Source organism: Dermochelys coriacea, chromosome 8 (genome assembly GCF_009764565.3).
Source record: "Dermochelys coriacea isolate rDerCor1 chromosome 8, rDerCor1.pri.v4, whole genome shotgun sequence".
Classification (NCBI taxonomy): domain Eukaryota; kingdom Metazoa; phylum Chordata; order Testudines; family Dermochelyidae; genus Dermochelys; species Dermochelys coriacea.
The window spans coordinates 3,757,633-3,773,775 of NC_050075.1; the positions used below are offsets into that span (position 1 = coordinate 3,757,633).

Consider the following 16,143-nt stretch of genomic DNA (forward strand, 5'->3'; position numbering starts at 1 on the left):
ACCAGGGAAGTAGACGATGGCCAAAAATGAAAACACACTTTAGCACAATGCCATTGGCAGAGGGGTTTGCATTTGTTCATTTACATGATTTCTTTTCATTTTCCAGACAATGCAGCAAAGAAATAAGTAGCATATTTACAGGAATACACATTTCATGGATTTATCCTAGGGGCTGATTCTCCACTGACCTGCACCTTGGGTAATTGTTTATAACGGTGCAAAATGAATGTAATGTGATGCAAGGTGTTACCATTCCAGGCTGGTGCATTTTGCGCTCTCTTTGCACTGGTGTAAATGACTGCACACTATGCACGACAATGGATAATCAGGCTCCTAGGGACAGGTTTTAAAAGGAACTGGGCACCTAGGCAATGTTGAAGATCCCACTATGTGCCTATCTGCAACTTAAGGCACCTAAATACCTTTAAAAACCTGGCCCTTATTGTTTAGAGAGAGTTCAGAGAGCCTTATGCCTCCAGAGAAAGTGAAGCGAGTGACCAGTCCAAGTTACCAGCCTTTAATTATGCTGAGTAACAGATGTAGCTTCCTGTAGGCGCAAGTAGAAACCTCACACTGTGAGGATGGTGTGGTTAGGGTTACTGAGTTCAGGCTGAGAGAGATGCTATTCTGGCTGTATCTCTCTGTGGGTCAAAATGCAATCCCCAACAAGCAGAAGCTAATCAATCAGAATCATACTGATTTTCAACTGTCCCCTGAATGTGATTATGTCTAACCAGGCCCCCATCAGATCTCAGTTCAATGGTTGCTTTCTTTCTAGATCCTAGCAGAGTATCCTCTATAGTAGTCCCCAGTGCCCATCCCAATGGGGACCAGATCTGAGTCGTGGCCTTTAGGTTCCACTGTAATAACTACAACCATAATGATGCAAAGGCACTTAGAACGTGGGTGATTTTTAAAAAACATCATCTTATATCTCATGTTTAGTTTTTAGCTTCAGACAGTATACCTTGCCTCCTTTTATTCATTTCTTTAGTTTCTGATCTCCTTGTGTGGTGCTGAAGGATGCTCAATTCCAAGTTGCTCTGAAGTATTTCAGTGATGCATTGTCCATGTGCAATATGCTATTTTCCCTTGCTTATAAACTTCTCTATTTCATAACCTGTCCCCTGGTACTCCCAAAAATCAGTACAACTCACATTCCTCATTGAGAACTGCATCAGATGCCTCTTCTTCAGGCATCTGAACTTCCAGTCTATCCACCATTTTGGTTTCCCTACTGCCATCTTATCATTTCTGAGCCTTTACCCTCTTGAATATTCCAGTAGCATCAATTTTCTCTGTACCATTTGGATTTTTACACACCGTAGTAATGACCCTTCTTAATTTCTTCCTTTCTAATGAATACAAACATAATTTTCCTAGCCTCTCCTCACAGTTTATAACCCCTTATCATTCTTGTTAAGGCTGTATCCATAATTAGGCTGTAACGGAAGATCCATAGAAATGTACAATAAAGTGCCTATGTAATATAAATTGATACCTGACTAAACCCCACATTCTACAGGACTTAAAGGGGTCAGTCTGAATTCTCAATGCCCAATCTATATGCCACCCATCTTCTATCAAATGATTTAACTAGACAGAATGCTCAGGGCTTCATGGTGTGTGATTTTTGCTACAAGAGCCTCTCCAGTTGATAGCCGCATACTTATATATATATATGGACAAATGTAGGATCTCTTATCTGATAAGATCACCATCCTAAGAACAGATAGGACAACTTAGTCTTGGTGACAAAATTGTGAAAGATGATATAATTATGATAGGGCTACAATACTCATTGTGGCTAACATCTGCTGTTTGCCTAAAAATACTTGAACCCTGCACCGATAGGCAGAATAACAGCCTGACTACTATGGATAAGTCAGGAGAAAAGAAATCCACAAGGCATAGGAGATAAACAAGTTGTAGTGTCTTGCTCTATGTCTTTATATGTTATGCCAGATACCAGATTAAAGTAGTGATCTGTCTACTCTAGTACCCTGTCTCTGACAGTGATCAAAACCAGATGCTTCAGGGAAAGGTGCAAAAACTCAGTAGTAGGCAGTTACGGAATAACTAACCATTGGAAAAGCTTCTCACTGACCCCCAATTACTCAGAGAACAGGTTTACACCCTGAAGCATGAGGATTAAAACTATTTCCAAACTTTTTCTTTGAATTCTTACTATTGTGACTTGAATGTTCTCATTATCCACTTAAGTTTCCAGTCCCTTACTGATCCTATTAAGCTCCTGGGCTCGACGATACCTTGTAGCAATGAGTTCCCCCGTCTAATAAAACTTAAAAGATCCACTAAATCTCAGAATTCCTTTCCAGAGCTAGAAACTGTGCCATGTTTCTTTCCATTTTAATACTGAAACTCCCAGAGTCTTCACAGTATCTAATGGTCTGTTCATCTAAGAGACTCCTGACAATCTTGCTCATATATTCAATGAAAAGTCTGGTGGCACCTTAAAGACTAACAGATTTATTTGAGCATAAGCTTTCAGGGGTGAAAAACCCACTTCTTCAGATCTTTAAGGTGCCAATGGACTCCTCCTTGTTTTTGTGGATACACACTAACACGGCTACCCCTCTGATACATGCTCATATATTATAGTAAATCACCTTTTTAAAGATCTAATTCCAGCTTTTACTACATTTACACAGCATTTACTTCATTTAATATCAAATTAAGTTTCCATTAAAAATATGTATTCTGACAAAGTTCCTGCTCTACCTTGGTGGGTCTTGTGCTTATTGGCAGATTTGCTCACTTTGGAGCTCCACGGCAGCCCTCAGCTTGGCCGTTTTTCTGAATTCACAGTCCAGGTCAACTCCTCCTTTGTCTGATCAGGAGTTGGGAGGATTTGGGGGGAACCCGGGCCCGCCCTCTATTCCGGGTTCCAGCCCAGGGTCCTGTGAAATGCAGCTGTCTAGAGAGCCTCCTGGAACAGCTGTGCAACAGCTACAACTCCCTGGGCTACTTCCCCATGGCCTCCTCCCAGCACCTTCTTTATCCTCACCATAGGACCTTCCTCCTGGTGTCTGATAATGCTTGTACTCCTCAGTCCTCCAACAGTCCGCGTTTTCACCTCAGCTCCTAGCCCTCTTGCTCCCAACTCCTCACACGCACACCACAAACTGAAGTGAGCTCCTTTTTAAAACCCAGGTGCCCTGATTAGCCTGCCTTAATTGATTCTAGCAGCTTCTTGATTGGCTGCAGGTGTTCTAATCAGCCTGTCTTAATTGTTTCCAGAAGGTTCCTGATTGTTCTGGAACCTTCCCTGTTACCTTACCTAGGGAAAAGGGACCTACTTAGCCTGGGGCTAACATATCTGACTTCTATTACTCTCCTACAGCCATCTGGCCCAACTCTGTCACAATATAAAGAAGAGCTTTGTGTAAATCAAAAGCTTGTCTCTTTCACCAACAGAAATTGGCCCAATAAAAGATATTATCCTCACCCACCTTGCGTCTCTCATGTTCTAGGATCAACACGGCTAAACACCATCACAAAAAACCTGCTAGTGAGGGAGCATTCTATTTTCAGAGCATGACACAGTTATGAGAGAAACTAGGGGAAAGCTTACTTAAAATCTTCAAGAACACAATGCTGTGACCTGTTGAAAATGATGTAATGATCTATACGAGCATAAATACTGAAAATGAGAACATTCATCCTTAGCATGCTTTTTAATCACATACCTGCTACATGGCAGATGTAGACAGACATAATAACCTGAAGGAGAACATTCAAAATAAATTGCTGCCTTCACCAAACTTATGATACTCGTATTCTCTGCCATTATAGCCTATTGGAAGGTGATTACTATGAGGCAATATGCACATATCTTATTCTATCCGGTTGCATGTCACCAGCACAAATCAGATAATCATGAATCCCTGTACCCAGATAAGAAATCTTCACAATTTCTGCTAGCTCTTAACTTAGTTGTTCTTTATTAACAACCCTAGGCAATTTCTGTACTGCTCAAAGCTTCATTGTTACTAAGAGAGAGGCCATGCTGCCCTGGTGGTGTTAACACCACACTTGGCTGCTGCAACTTTGGTTTGGAAGAGTGAAAATATCTGGCGAGTTACATTTTCACAACACTCTATAAACGAAACAATAATCAGTCCTTACGATGCCCTGCCATTACATCTAGCCATCCGTGCACTTTCCTTCTCTCACTCCTGTGGGCCCTTTGATTCTCCCCCATCTAGGAGGGTGAAGGCAGAGAATGTGGATGAGGGACTGGTTACCATGTCTCTCCACGCACCCTATGCCCAAGTCTGGTTTCTTCTCTCCCCGGGTTATGCACGGTGGCCACACTCTACTGGCATGCATCTCTGCAGTGAGCCAGGGAAGAGAGAAGCACAGCGTAAAGGAGAGCCCAGACACAGTGTTTCCTCCTGTTGCTCCTATTACCCTTGCACAGAGGGGGACGAGTGATGCTTTTTTGCTCTCAGCCACACTCCTCCTCATCAGAGAAGGGACTAAAAGCCAGAGCATCAGCACCCCTACAGCTAGAACACCTTCTGCACTCCAGGTCCTTCTAGCCAACAGTAAGGATGGATCCCTCTATAAACCAGCATTTCTGATCTTCATTGAAAGTCCGGTTTATAGTCCGATCAGCGAGGGGACAGCAGGCTCCCTGCTTGGCTCTGCACGGCTCCCCGGAAGCAGTGACATGTTGCTGCTGGTCCTAGGCAGAGGAATGGCCATGAAGGGTTCAGAGGGGAGAGGGTGTGGGGTGCTAGGCGGAGGCGCAACTAGGTGGCTCTGTGCACTGCCCCACCCCGAGTGCTGGCTCCGCAGCTCTGGCCGGGAGCAGCAGGGACATGTCGACGCTTGCGGGTAGCCGCCTGAGGTGAGCGCTGCCTGGATCCAGCACCCTGCACCCTCTCCCATGCCCCTGCCCCGAGCCCCCTCTCTCACCCAAACTCCCTCCCAGAGCATGTGCCCCATAAACCCTCCCACATCCCAACCCCCAGCCCTGAGCCCCCTCCCACACCCAAACTCCCTCCCTCTTAGTTAACTGGAATTTATTACTTACCTGCACCCCACTTTTCCCCAACATGCCAGATAACAAAGCTTTTACTGTAATATAATAAATAGGAAAGCTTGTTTATAAAAATCACCAGTACAAAAGGCCCAGATCATGTCCCCATTGAAGTAAATGGCAAAACTCCAATTGACTTTGCTAGAAGAGGATTAGGGTGGTCTGATCCAAAAGTCAATGAATTCATTAAGAGTCTTTCCTGTGACTTCAACAGACTTTGAATCAATTTCATTCTGCATAAGGAATATATCACTATTCAACAGAGGGTAAGAGATTTGCCTTCCTCCAAGGGTTACTTTACCTAAGAGTGAGTTAGTCTCCTAATAATTATGCTGTCAGTGGTCAGCACACCCCAAGTTTGCAGTGCCAAATACCACAACATGTCTTTCATCCCCATTGTTCTGTGCAAGAATCATTTTGTCCTTCCTTTCCTTACTTCCTTCGGCAGATATATGGCAGCACAGTCTGTCTGCAGACAGGAAAGCTGACATTAATTTTTGGTATAACACCAGAGAGTGGGACAATATGTTTATGGAGAAGGAAATGGAGTGGATCTCTTGCGGCAATCCTCCTGGCACAGAACATGAAATAATACATCCAGAAAGATTTCCCAGAGAAAGGATGTGGTTCAGAATGTGTCCTCTGCAAGGAGCTTAGCTTCAGGTTTAAACACCATGGATTTACTGACTGTCTGCTGAGTTACAGATAATTTGCAGCAGACTGGGCTTTTGCTTGTACATGTGGTTCAGGAATGACAAAAGAGCCATTTCCACTCTAAGTGAGGAGGAACTTCACACTTCTGTTCAGCTATGTGGTCCCCGGTTTGGATAATACCAAGCTCTCACAGAGTACTTTTCGTCTGTAGGTCTCAAAGCACTTTGCAAAGGAAGGTAAGCATCGTTATCCCCATTTTATAGCTGAGAAAACAGAGCTGTAGGGAGGTGAAGGGATTTGCCTAAGATCTTGCAGCTTGGCAGTGGAAGAGCTGGGGACAGACCTGGGCAATACCCAGTCCACTTCCCTGCCCACTGGGCCACACTTACGCCTTGGCTGCTTATCTAAAATAGATCCAAACTCCTTTGGCCTGTAAACTGGGTTCACAGAGAAAATCTAATGAAATTATCTCCTAAACCAGAAATACTGGAAGAACAGACTCACCAAAGAGTACAAGACTACTGCCTCTGGCTGAAACAAGGAGCAAGGTAACAACACAAGAAGAGATGTTCAAATGTATTTTAATTTTTCCTTTTAGGCAGTTAGTGGTCAGGTGAAGTCTCCCCTCAGTTTTAGTTGGGCAACTACATACCCATGAAGTCCTCTGAGTAAGATCAAAAGACTAGTTCAGGGGTCGGCAACTTGCAGCACGCGAGCCGATTTTTACTGGCTCGCCACTGCCAGCCAGCGTCCTGGCCACAGCCCCTGCTCAGCCCACTGCCGGCCTGGAGTTCTTAAAATATGTTCTCTCACCCCTTATCAAAAATTACACTACAATTAGCTTAAAAACTTGAAAACTTAAAAACTTTGTTTGTATATTACAGTAATAGTTAAAAAATGTATAATGTTAATAAATACATAAGTACAACTACTTTGTTTCATCAAACCTATGTGCCTGTGCTTAATTTGTGTTTTCAATGATTTACCTTCTAAAAAAATCTCGCATGACTCGCACCCCCAGAAAGGGCATCTCGCATCTCCAAGGGGTGCGTTCACCCCAGGTTCAGAACCACTGCACTAAACTGATAAGGTCTGCATTTTAATTTAATTTTAAATGAAGCTTCTGAAACATTTTAAAAACCTTGTTTACTTTATAAACAATAACAGTTTAGTTACATGATATATTTATAGAGAAAGACCTTCTAAAAACGTTAAAATGTATTATTGGCACGCAAAACCTTAAATTAGAGTGAATAAATGAATACTCGGCACGCCACTTCTGAAAGGTTGCCGACCTCTGATCTAGTTGATAGAAGCAGATTGCAAGGCACAAGGCACTGACTGGCAAATTCAAGGCCATCTGCAAAAACAGGAAACCCTTTCTTACAGACCTGGCTGCTGCTCTAGAAAATAAAACTTTTTTTTTTTTTAGTACTTGTGAAAGATGCTGTCTTGACAGCCCTGAAGAATGAAGAGATCTATTTATCCACAGTAACACTGGCAGGAACGTGCAAATTTCACACACAGCTCTGCCAACGTGCCGAATCCCATATCCAGTTTCAGTTCCACAAATAAGCTAAAGGTTAAAGTTGTTTGTTTAAACCAAACCGACACGGCATCTAAATTGACCTAAATTATTGTCGGAGTTGTAACCTTTCTGTGTTCAAGACCCCAAGGGACTGCTTCTTCCTTCCAATCTCAAAAAATTCCTCCTTCTGAGTAGGGGAGAGAATAAAGGAGCAGCAGCTGAACACGGAAATGGGAAAACCGACTCAAGGTGGGCAGAGTTCTGCTCCGAAGTAGTCCCTGTAAACGTTTGTGGCTACTGCAGACTCCATGAAAAATGACAACATAAGGGTCTCAGTTTAATTGCATAAAGACCTAGTAGGCGAGGCCTCAATCATAGCAACTGTTGCTGAGAAGGAGATCTCAGTGTCTTGGAGGTTTTAGTGGATTCCTCACAAAAAAAAAGGATTACCTGTTTCTGTGTTGCAGCTGTAACAAAAACCACCAAAAAAGGTGGATTCAAGCAGTGAGTACACTACCAGGGTATATTTATGGGTAAAGCTCCTTTGTGCGGGAGACAAGTTCGGTTCAAAGTGCAGGACACATTTCTTTGACCTTGCTTTCTCTAACATGAATATATAGCAATACGTACATTTAAATAAAGCAAAAACAAAAAACCGGACCAAAACAAGACACAAGTACCAGCTTCTCCCTCCGGGGAGAGGCTGAGAACAAACAAAATGCGAGAGATGTGTGATCATGTTGCTTAATGCACTGGAAGGCGCTCAGATACAACGGTGATGAGCACAGTATAAGTACCTATAGAGAACAGAATACAGAAAGGTTTCAGAGTAGCAGCCGTGTTAGTCTGTATTCGCAAAAAGAAAAGGAGTACTTGTGGCACCTTAGAGACTAATGCTCTAATAAATTTGTTAGTCTCTAAGGTGCCACAAGTACTCCTTTTCTTTTTGTGAATACAGAAACAATCCTTTACAAAAAATGCTGTCTGTGCCAGGAGGCCTGAAAAGGAACTGGAAGCGTTTGCAGTCATGCATAAGTTAACAGGAGCAGAGTGACATCCCAGGAGTGAAACTACTCTCTGAGCTGATAAAAGGAAAGCAGCAGCATCTGGCTTGCAATGTTCAGCTTTTTCTAAACATTTTAATGCTGCATGAAGCCTGGTAGAAGTGAAGTTTCTTGAGCCCCCAGAGGTAGATGGCACATAGGTGTGGAACATAGCAGCAACGTCACACAATGGAGGGCTTCTACTCACAAAATATCTGTCTCTGCCAGTTAGTCCAACCACACAACAATATAGGACAGCTGAAGGATGAGACAGAAAAATATGGAGATGGATCGGAGCCAGGAAATTCATCTCTGGACCTCAACTTTCTCAATGTTCAGGAGCGTGTGGATCCTGGGGTTACCTTCAGACATCACAGTGATAAGGGCCAGCAAGGTCAAGAACCTTCTCAAGGATCAGAGTTCTTCTGAGCTGGGTTTTGCTTTGGGTCTATCCCTATAAAGGCATTTTTGGCTGAGAATTTCAAAGCTACCTAAGGGATTCGGACACCTGATTCCATTAAAATGAATTGGAATTGGGCATCCAAATCCCCAAGCTGGCTTTGAAATCCAAATCCCCAAGCTGGCCTTTTATTTCAGTAGGGCACAAATTCCTGGACCCTGGAAATCACTCCCACTATTGGCCTGACAAGCACAAGGCTGTTGACTTTTGAGGGATTTTTTTTTAAAGTTATGAAAAACTTATATTTTCTAGAAATATACAAACATTCTCTCATATCTCCATCTTTCTTCTTTTTCTTCTACTCCTCTGACGTACAGGACATTGTTACATCATTATCAAAACTTCACCAAGGTGTCCTGATAATGCACCATCTATGTATTCTTCTGTGTTTGCAAGCTGCATGTTCATGTAACTGTCGACAGACACCAGGTAATCCTTATACTCCATCCCCCACTTCAGCTTCACCATCACCGGCTTCCCCATCAGCCCATTTAGGAAGGGCTTGAGGGTCAGGGGCAAGCTCATGGTAACACGGCCTGGCACAAGGCAGTGGTAAAAACAAAAATTACTTGCAAGACTGCACATGCGCCCGCTGGAGTTAAGACCTCTGTCTGGCTGCTTAGGACTTCGGTTTGAGGAAGTAGCCCAAGAGAGTCAAATTTCATTTGCTGTTTGGTCAACCTGGGAGAGGGGAATGCAGACATTCTCCTTTAACCTAAATGTTGTACTTTGTTACAGGTTGTTAATTGCTGCCCATGTGTTCTGAGGCTGAAATGGGTGCATTTGTAATGATATTGTGTAGAGCAGCGCTTCTCAAGCTATCTGATGTGGGGGACCAGCAATTTTTTTTCCAATGTGCGTGCAGACCAGCAGCCGATGGCTCACAGACTGGCACCGGTCCGCGGACCATCACTTTGAGTAGCACTGATGTAGAGGATATAATGAACCAGCTGATATAATGAATGTGCACCCATAAGATCTATGAAAGCCCCTCACAGCGAGACTCCGAGTCTGGTAATAACAACAGATTACTGGTGTTATTAGAGATAAGGGGCACATGGCAGTGAACAACAAAATTATGGCCTCCTGCATGCTTCTCTTACAAGGCATTAGTTTTAATTTTCATCTAATTTTTATGAGGCCCTGCTGTATTAGTGTGTCTGCGCAGGGGCATTGTCTGCACTGAAGAGATCAACCAATAACATTTGTAGCTTTGTGGCCAGCAGGTTTTTTGAAGGGCTGTTTAAAAAATTACAAGAGCTGACTGAAGCTTTATTGTAAATGTAACCAAAGCTCCTATTAAACCTATTTCCTTAATAATTTCAAAGCATCAAAAATAAAACTGCTCCTGCAGCATGGTCTATGTAATAAGATTCCAGGATTGTCACTCTGAACCTAGAATGTCTGTTGAGTCAGTGTTTAGGAATGAAAACAGCTGCAAACCATGGCCGAGAGCTCTTTTTGTTCAGGATACCACTAGGTCTAATCATCATTGGGATTTGTGATGTTTGTTACTGTCCAGTGTTTAAGTTCTCAGACATTTTTCACTTTTTTACACCCTACGAATTACACCCATGTGACAGTATGGGCTTTCACCTAGTACTGAATAAGAAAAGGGTTAGAGCTAGGTTGTTGTAATTTAGCACCATGTAAGCCTAGCCCCGCAGTCCTCAGACACGAGTCCAAGGGATTCAATGGCCATTTTGCCTCTGTGAAGACTGCGTGATTGGGACCAGATAACTGTTGCAGATTTCAGGATTCTAGGACAATGGCAAGCAGAGATTTGAAGATATAATTCATTCTATTCAAATAATGGCTGTGCATATCATCACTACTATCCATCATTTAATTATGAATAGCACGTGTTACAATGATGTTACTGAAATCTTGCTGGATAATGCCCCTGTCCCAGGCTCCAATCCATAAAAACACTTAAGCATGCATTTAAGAGCATGCTTAAAATTAAGCATGTGCCTAAGTGTTTTCCTGAACAGCAATGGTTTCCTGAATGCGGGCCTTTGGCAAGGAGGATATTCATTTCAGTGTTAACTAAGGGTGAGGTTAGGGCTGTACATGCTGCATTTACCTTGAGCTATAGGTGATGGGCTTTGATATGCATTTCTAAAACAAAATAATCTTCACATATCCGAAATAATCCTAAAATAATCCAAAAATAAACAGATTTAACAACAACTCAGTAAAATAAACCCTGTTTACAGTTGTTTTTAGATAAATGAGGGGTAACAGGAAAGTATTTTCAACGAATATTAGTATAAAGCTACAAGTGTTATTAACTACACCAAAAAAAAAATCTATAAAAATGTGAGGGTTCCATTCGACGGAAGAAATACAGTTAGAGAAAGGGGATTCCCGTTCTGAAGTAGTAAAACTGGGTTGTTTAGGCATTAACTCCTAACAAATTCTTTTTAAGCACTGGAGCAGTGAGTTCTGATCAGGGAAAATATTTCATTAACATATCAAAGAATGGAGACATGAGAGTAATCCAGAGGATAATACAAAAGAAAAGTTTAAGGAACACCTGGCAATACATTTCCTTTGAAGAACCTCACTTCTTATAACAACAGGAGGGTTATCTAAACATGCCCATCATGTCATTCCAATTATTTTATTAAACTTTTCCACTTAGAAAAAGTGGATTACATGAATAACGTCTTAACTAAAGCAGAGAATACACACCCCTGCCTAATCTAGTAACTACAACCAGTTAGTTTCCAATTCTGATTGGAGTTAGAATTAAAGCCTGAGCCCTATTCCAAAACTCACTGTAGTCAATGAACTCTCATTGACTTTGGATCAGGATCCTGCATTCATCAACTTGAATCTGTACTGCCACACTAATGTAGAGCTCATCTCATATTTTCTTTTTTTTTCTTCCTTAAGGGTGGAGTCAAACAGAGCATAAGGATATATTCAGAAACATTTACATTGTGGCAACAAGAAAATGAGGACTTGTGGCACCTTAGAGACTAACAAATTTATTTGAGCATAAGCTTTCGTGAGCTACAGCTCACTTCATCGGTCCGATGAAGTGAGCTGTAGCTCACGAAAGCTTATGCTCAAATAAATTTGTTAGTCTCTAAGGTGCCACAAGTCCTCATTTTCTTGTTGCGAATACAGACTAACACGGCTGCTACTCTGAAACCTGTCATTGTGGCAACAAGAAGCCACCACAAGGTCAAGGCCACGTTGCACCAGTCACTGTACAGACGCTGCCGACAAGACATAATTCCAACACGTGCCTTTAGGACATTCCCTTGATGAACGTGAATGGAACTGGAGAGAAGGGCACTGGAATGGGAAAACAGCCCCTCCCCCCATTTATACTTACTAGAATTTGGAATGTTTCGCATGCTACATTCACTCAGCTTATCTATGGCCAGGCTTTTATAAGCTAAGAAAAGGAAAGCTTTGTGTAAATGCCACACAGCGTGGTTTGATCCTGCATTACTATGCAGTACACTCTCACACAGAGCTGCGGCATTCAGGGAAAGGGCCCCATCAGCATCTGCCTTTTAAACTCTCTGTTTCGCCTCCTTGAATCTGAGCAGAACTATTTGAAAGCATTGTTCTGTTTGGATGGCAGCTACTACTTTTTTGTTTTTGGAATTTTTGGTTAGAGAAATATAATAGCATTTTGGTTGTTTTAAAGATGTTTTTATAGTCAGGTTCAATTTAGCATGTAGTATTTTTTTTCAATGAAATGAAAATGGCATTAACTTCTTACTTTGCATTGTTCCATTCTGCCGTTTTATACCAATGCACAGTAAAATAGCAGAGTTACTAATGACACTGAGTTTATTAAGTCTTGAGTTCTTTACGCCCGAACATTTGATTCTTATGCTGTGCTATAAATACACAGGAATGGCTCCATATGATGGAAAAGGACGAGGTGCATGAGGGAATCTCTTTTATTGGACCAGCTTCTGTTAGTGAAAGAAAAGCTTTTAAACAGAGTTCTTTTTCTATCCTGGGACCAACATGGCATCCATACAATGGATGCACACAGTTCAGGTACTGTTATAGTGCACAGTACACTATCCCGTAGGGGGGACATTCAACAGTTCTTATTCAGAGAGTTTTGCCTGAAGGCTCATTTGTACCTCAGCCCAGCATGGCCACACAGAGGAATAAAGGGGCAAATGACATCACCCCAAGGCTTGGCAATGCATGGGCAGATCATGAGTCTGGGGGTGGGCAGGACAGCAGACTATTCAGGGCTGCTACTTTCCAAATACGAGCACATGGAAGGAGATGGGGCAGGGATTGGATGGAGCAATGACTGCTCCCTCCCAGTGCTCCCGTCAGGAGGTGAGCTGATGCCAGAAGGAAGTAAATTGCATCCAGTAAATTGCATCTTACTGCCTGCCTGGAGCAAGGGGGAAAGAGAGAAGGAATTATGGCCATTCCTTCCCTGGGATCCTCTGGGACAATGAAGCTATGTGCCATCCTCTTATTCAGGATACGAGCAAGGGGTCAATCCAGCTCTGGGTAAGGACAGAGCAAGGTCTGTTGTATTTGAACAATACCTCCAGCGTGAGCCATTGAACATTGGTTTCAGTGCTGTGTATTCGCCATGGCATTAGTCACTTCCAGCTAACCTCCTAGTATTGTAAAGCCACATGGAGGTTGTGATAATCTGAGCCAAGAATGGACCAGACGAGGAGTCTCATAATAAAATAACACGTAGCACTTACATAGGGTGTTATGTATTCAGTGTGCTCTCCACACATTAACTATTAATGGTAACAGCTGCCATCACCACTGTGCACAGAGATCCAAGTTTGAGTCCCAAACTTGCTATCCCGCTCCGCACAGGACGGACAGCTGTGGGCCAGCCACAGAGGTGTCACCTGCACCTCCAAGGTGGAGTTGGGATCTAAGCTGCTACCCCATATGCAGATGATGTGGCATTCCTGAGTCTCTTTCATTCATTTAGAATAGGGGGAACAGGAAAGCTTGTTGCAAAGTGTTGGGGGGAGAATCCTACCAGAAGCACAGCTTGCCCATTTCTAGAACTGCTGCATCAAAGCAGCTCAGGGTGAGTTAAGCACAGAGCGAAAGCCTTAATTCAGAATGCCCTTCCTCTCATCAGCTTAACTTGGAGCCTTAACATCTGGTTCTGTCATAAGGGATACCATTTTCTATACCAGAGGTTGCTTATTTCAGCACTGTGCCAAGAAATGACCCATCTGTAAATAGTTTGCAACTCTTGGCACTGCCTTGATGCTTTCAAATGGCCTCATGCAAATCAGTGAGGAATCATCATCAGTTTTCTCCATTTTTTACATGCCATTCATGATGCTACTCTATATAAAGAAATCACTAGGCGGCTACAATATGATGATGACAGCTCTTAATGTGGAGGGCCCCAAGTGGCCGTGGCCCATTACAGCATGAACAGAAAGGTGGGGTCATTTGCGCTGACGACCTTACTGTGTAGGTTCAGACATGATGTAATAAGCTATAGGGAGGGGGATGGCACACGATGGTGCAACAATTTTATATTATTTATTTATGCAGAAAAAAGTCTTTGGCTTATTTCTTATATGCTTCATGGCAGATGTTTGAATGAAGAGAGACTATTGGCCTGGTGTACTGGTGCCTTACACACACAGGAAACCAGTCATGAGATGACAGTGGAGGAAGTGAGCAAAGGGTATTGAGACTGGCCTCACTGGTGAAATGGAGAAGGTGGGGGTGGGGACGCGGCGTGAAAAAGGTCATCTCAGGAAGAGGAAGTTGGACAAACTTAGCAAAACTCAAAGAGAGAATGGGCATTTATATAGCTAACAAAGATATTCAGGAACTTTTGAGCTAATGCTAATAAAAAAAGAATTGTGGAAGACAGGATGTAAAATCAGATTTTAAAACAACCTCTAAATATGAAGGTTTAGGATGAGATTTTAATTGGGAGCAGATTATTTCACATCTACTTTCTGTGGTGGTTCTTGCACTTCTCTCTTAAGTAGCTGGTGATGGCCTGTGTCCCGGACAGGATGCTGGGCTAGATGAACTTTGGCTCTGATCCAGTCTGGGAATTTCTATGTTCCTATGAGGGGCCTTGAAGACAAGGGGTACAAATTCCAGAAGCACCTAAGTGAACTAAGCACTTTAGGGCCTAAAGCTCATTGCAAGTTAATGGGATTTAGGCTCCCAAGTGCCTAAAACGTTTCAGAAAATTTTACCTAATGACAAGGAATTTGAATATACAGCAGGGAAGAGGGAGCTGATGGAGGCTTTCAGGGCTTCAGCTCCATGCTTGTCTTGATATCTTGTGGGCCAAAGGGGAAGATGTTTTCCTTTGTTAGTGAGTGCTGTACATACGAAAGCATATTTCAAGTATGTATTTTTTCCTACTAAATCGATCCTCTTTCGTGATTATAAAAACTAGCATCCTGGACAGCACAGTAGCATGGTGGTATCTGAAGCAGTCACAGCCAGTGCAGTTGTATTAACCTAAAAATAGTTTCATTGCTCTGCATCTCATCTCATTTCACTTCGTTGTGTTCTTTCCCTACTTTTTATTTTTTCCCATTTTCACAGGCTGCGCCTGTCTCTGACATCACACACAGCAGGTAGGAGAAGATCACTAACAACTGTTATTTCACACATGAGCGGTAATATTTTCATTTTCCATCTATTGTGAAATAAAAGCCTTATGGTCTATTAAAATAGCATGAATAAGCCTAGAACTAAAAAGCAATTCTTTTACTATCACTCTGAAATCACTCTTATCGCATTCTCTGGATGTATTTACTTGAAGGTGGGATTGTATTTGTCAAACCTGGGGATCAGACTCAACAAACGTGGATCCATTACACTATCTGAGTGATTCTTCAAAGTGCCTGGCTGAACAACCTGCCTTCTCTACAATCTCTCTTTTTCTATCAAAGACACCTGTGCTCACATTGTCATCTCAGCCTAGTGGATTACTCCACACTGGATGTCCTAAGAGCCAGGACAGCAAAACACATTTCCACCGGTGACTGGCTAGAAGATCACACTCGTGCTCCTGAAGACAGACACAGCTATGGTAACGCCCACAGCTGTATCAAGGAATGAAACCAGACATCTTGAAAAGCTCCAACAGGCACAAAATGCAGCAGCCACTTGTACAGCAGCACAGATTACCATGATTACATAACCCCAGCGTTCCACGCTCTGCACTGGCTCTCCAGCCAATGCAGAATCCAGCCCTGACTCCACAGGATTAGTCCTCATTACCGGAGACCACTTCTCTCTTCCTGACCATGATCTCTCACAATGACTGCATTCCACTAGGACAATAGGGGGAGGTTCATGAATGGGGGAGACAGAATTGTCACAAGAGCTGGATTTAGGCTACGGAAATCACTACTACAAGAAATAA

General features: G+C 42.7%; 1 protein-coding gene and 1 pseudogene across 1 annotated transcript in view; both read right to left on the reverse strand.

The window, feature by feature from the left end:
• Positions 1-16,143, reverse strand: part of SGCD (sarcoglycan delta) — a 532,111-nt gene that overhangs the window by 345,610 nt on the left and 170,358 nt on the right. The gene's annotated exons all lie outside the window — the stretch shown is intronic.
• Positions 8,887-9,282, reverse strand: LOC119859898 (annotated as a pseudogene).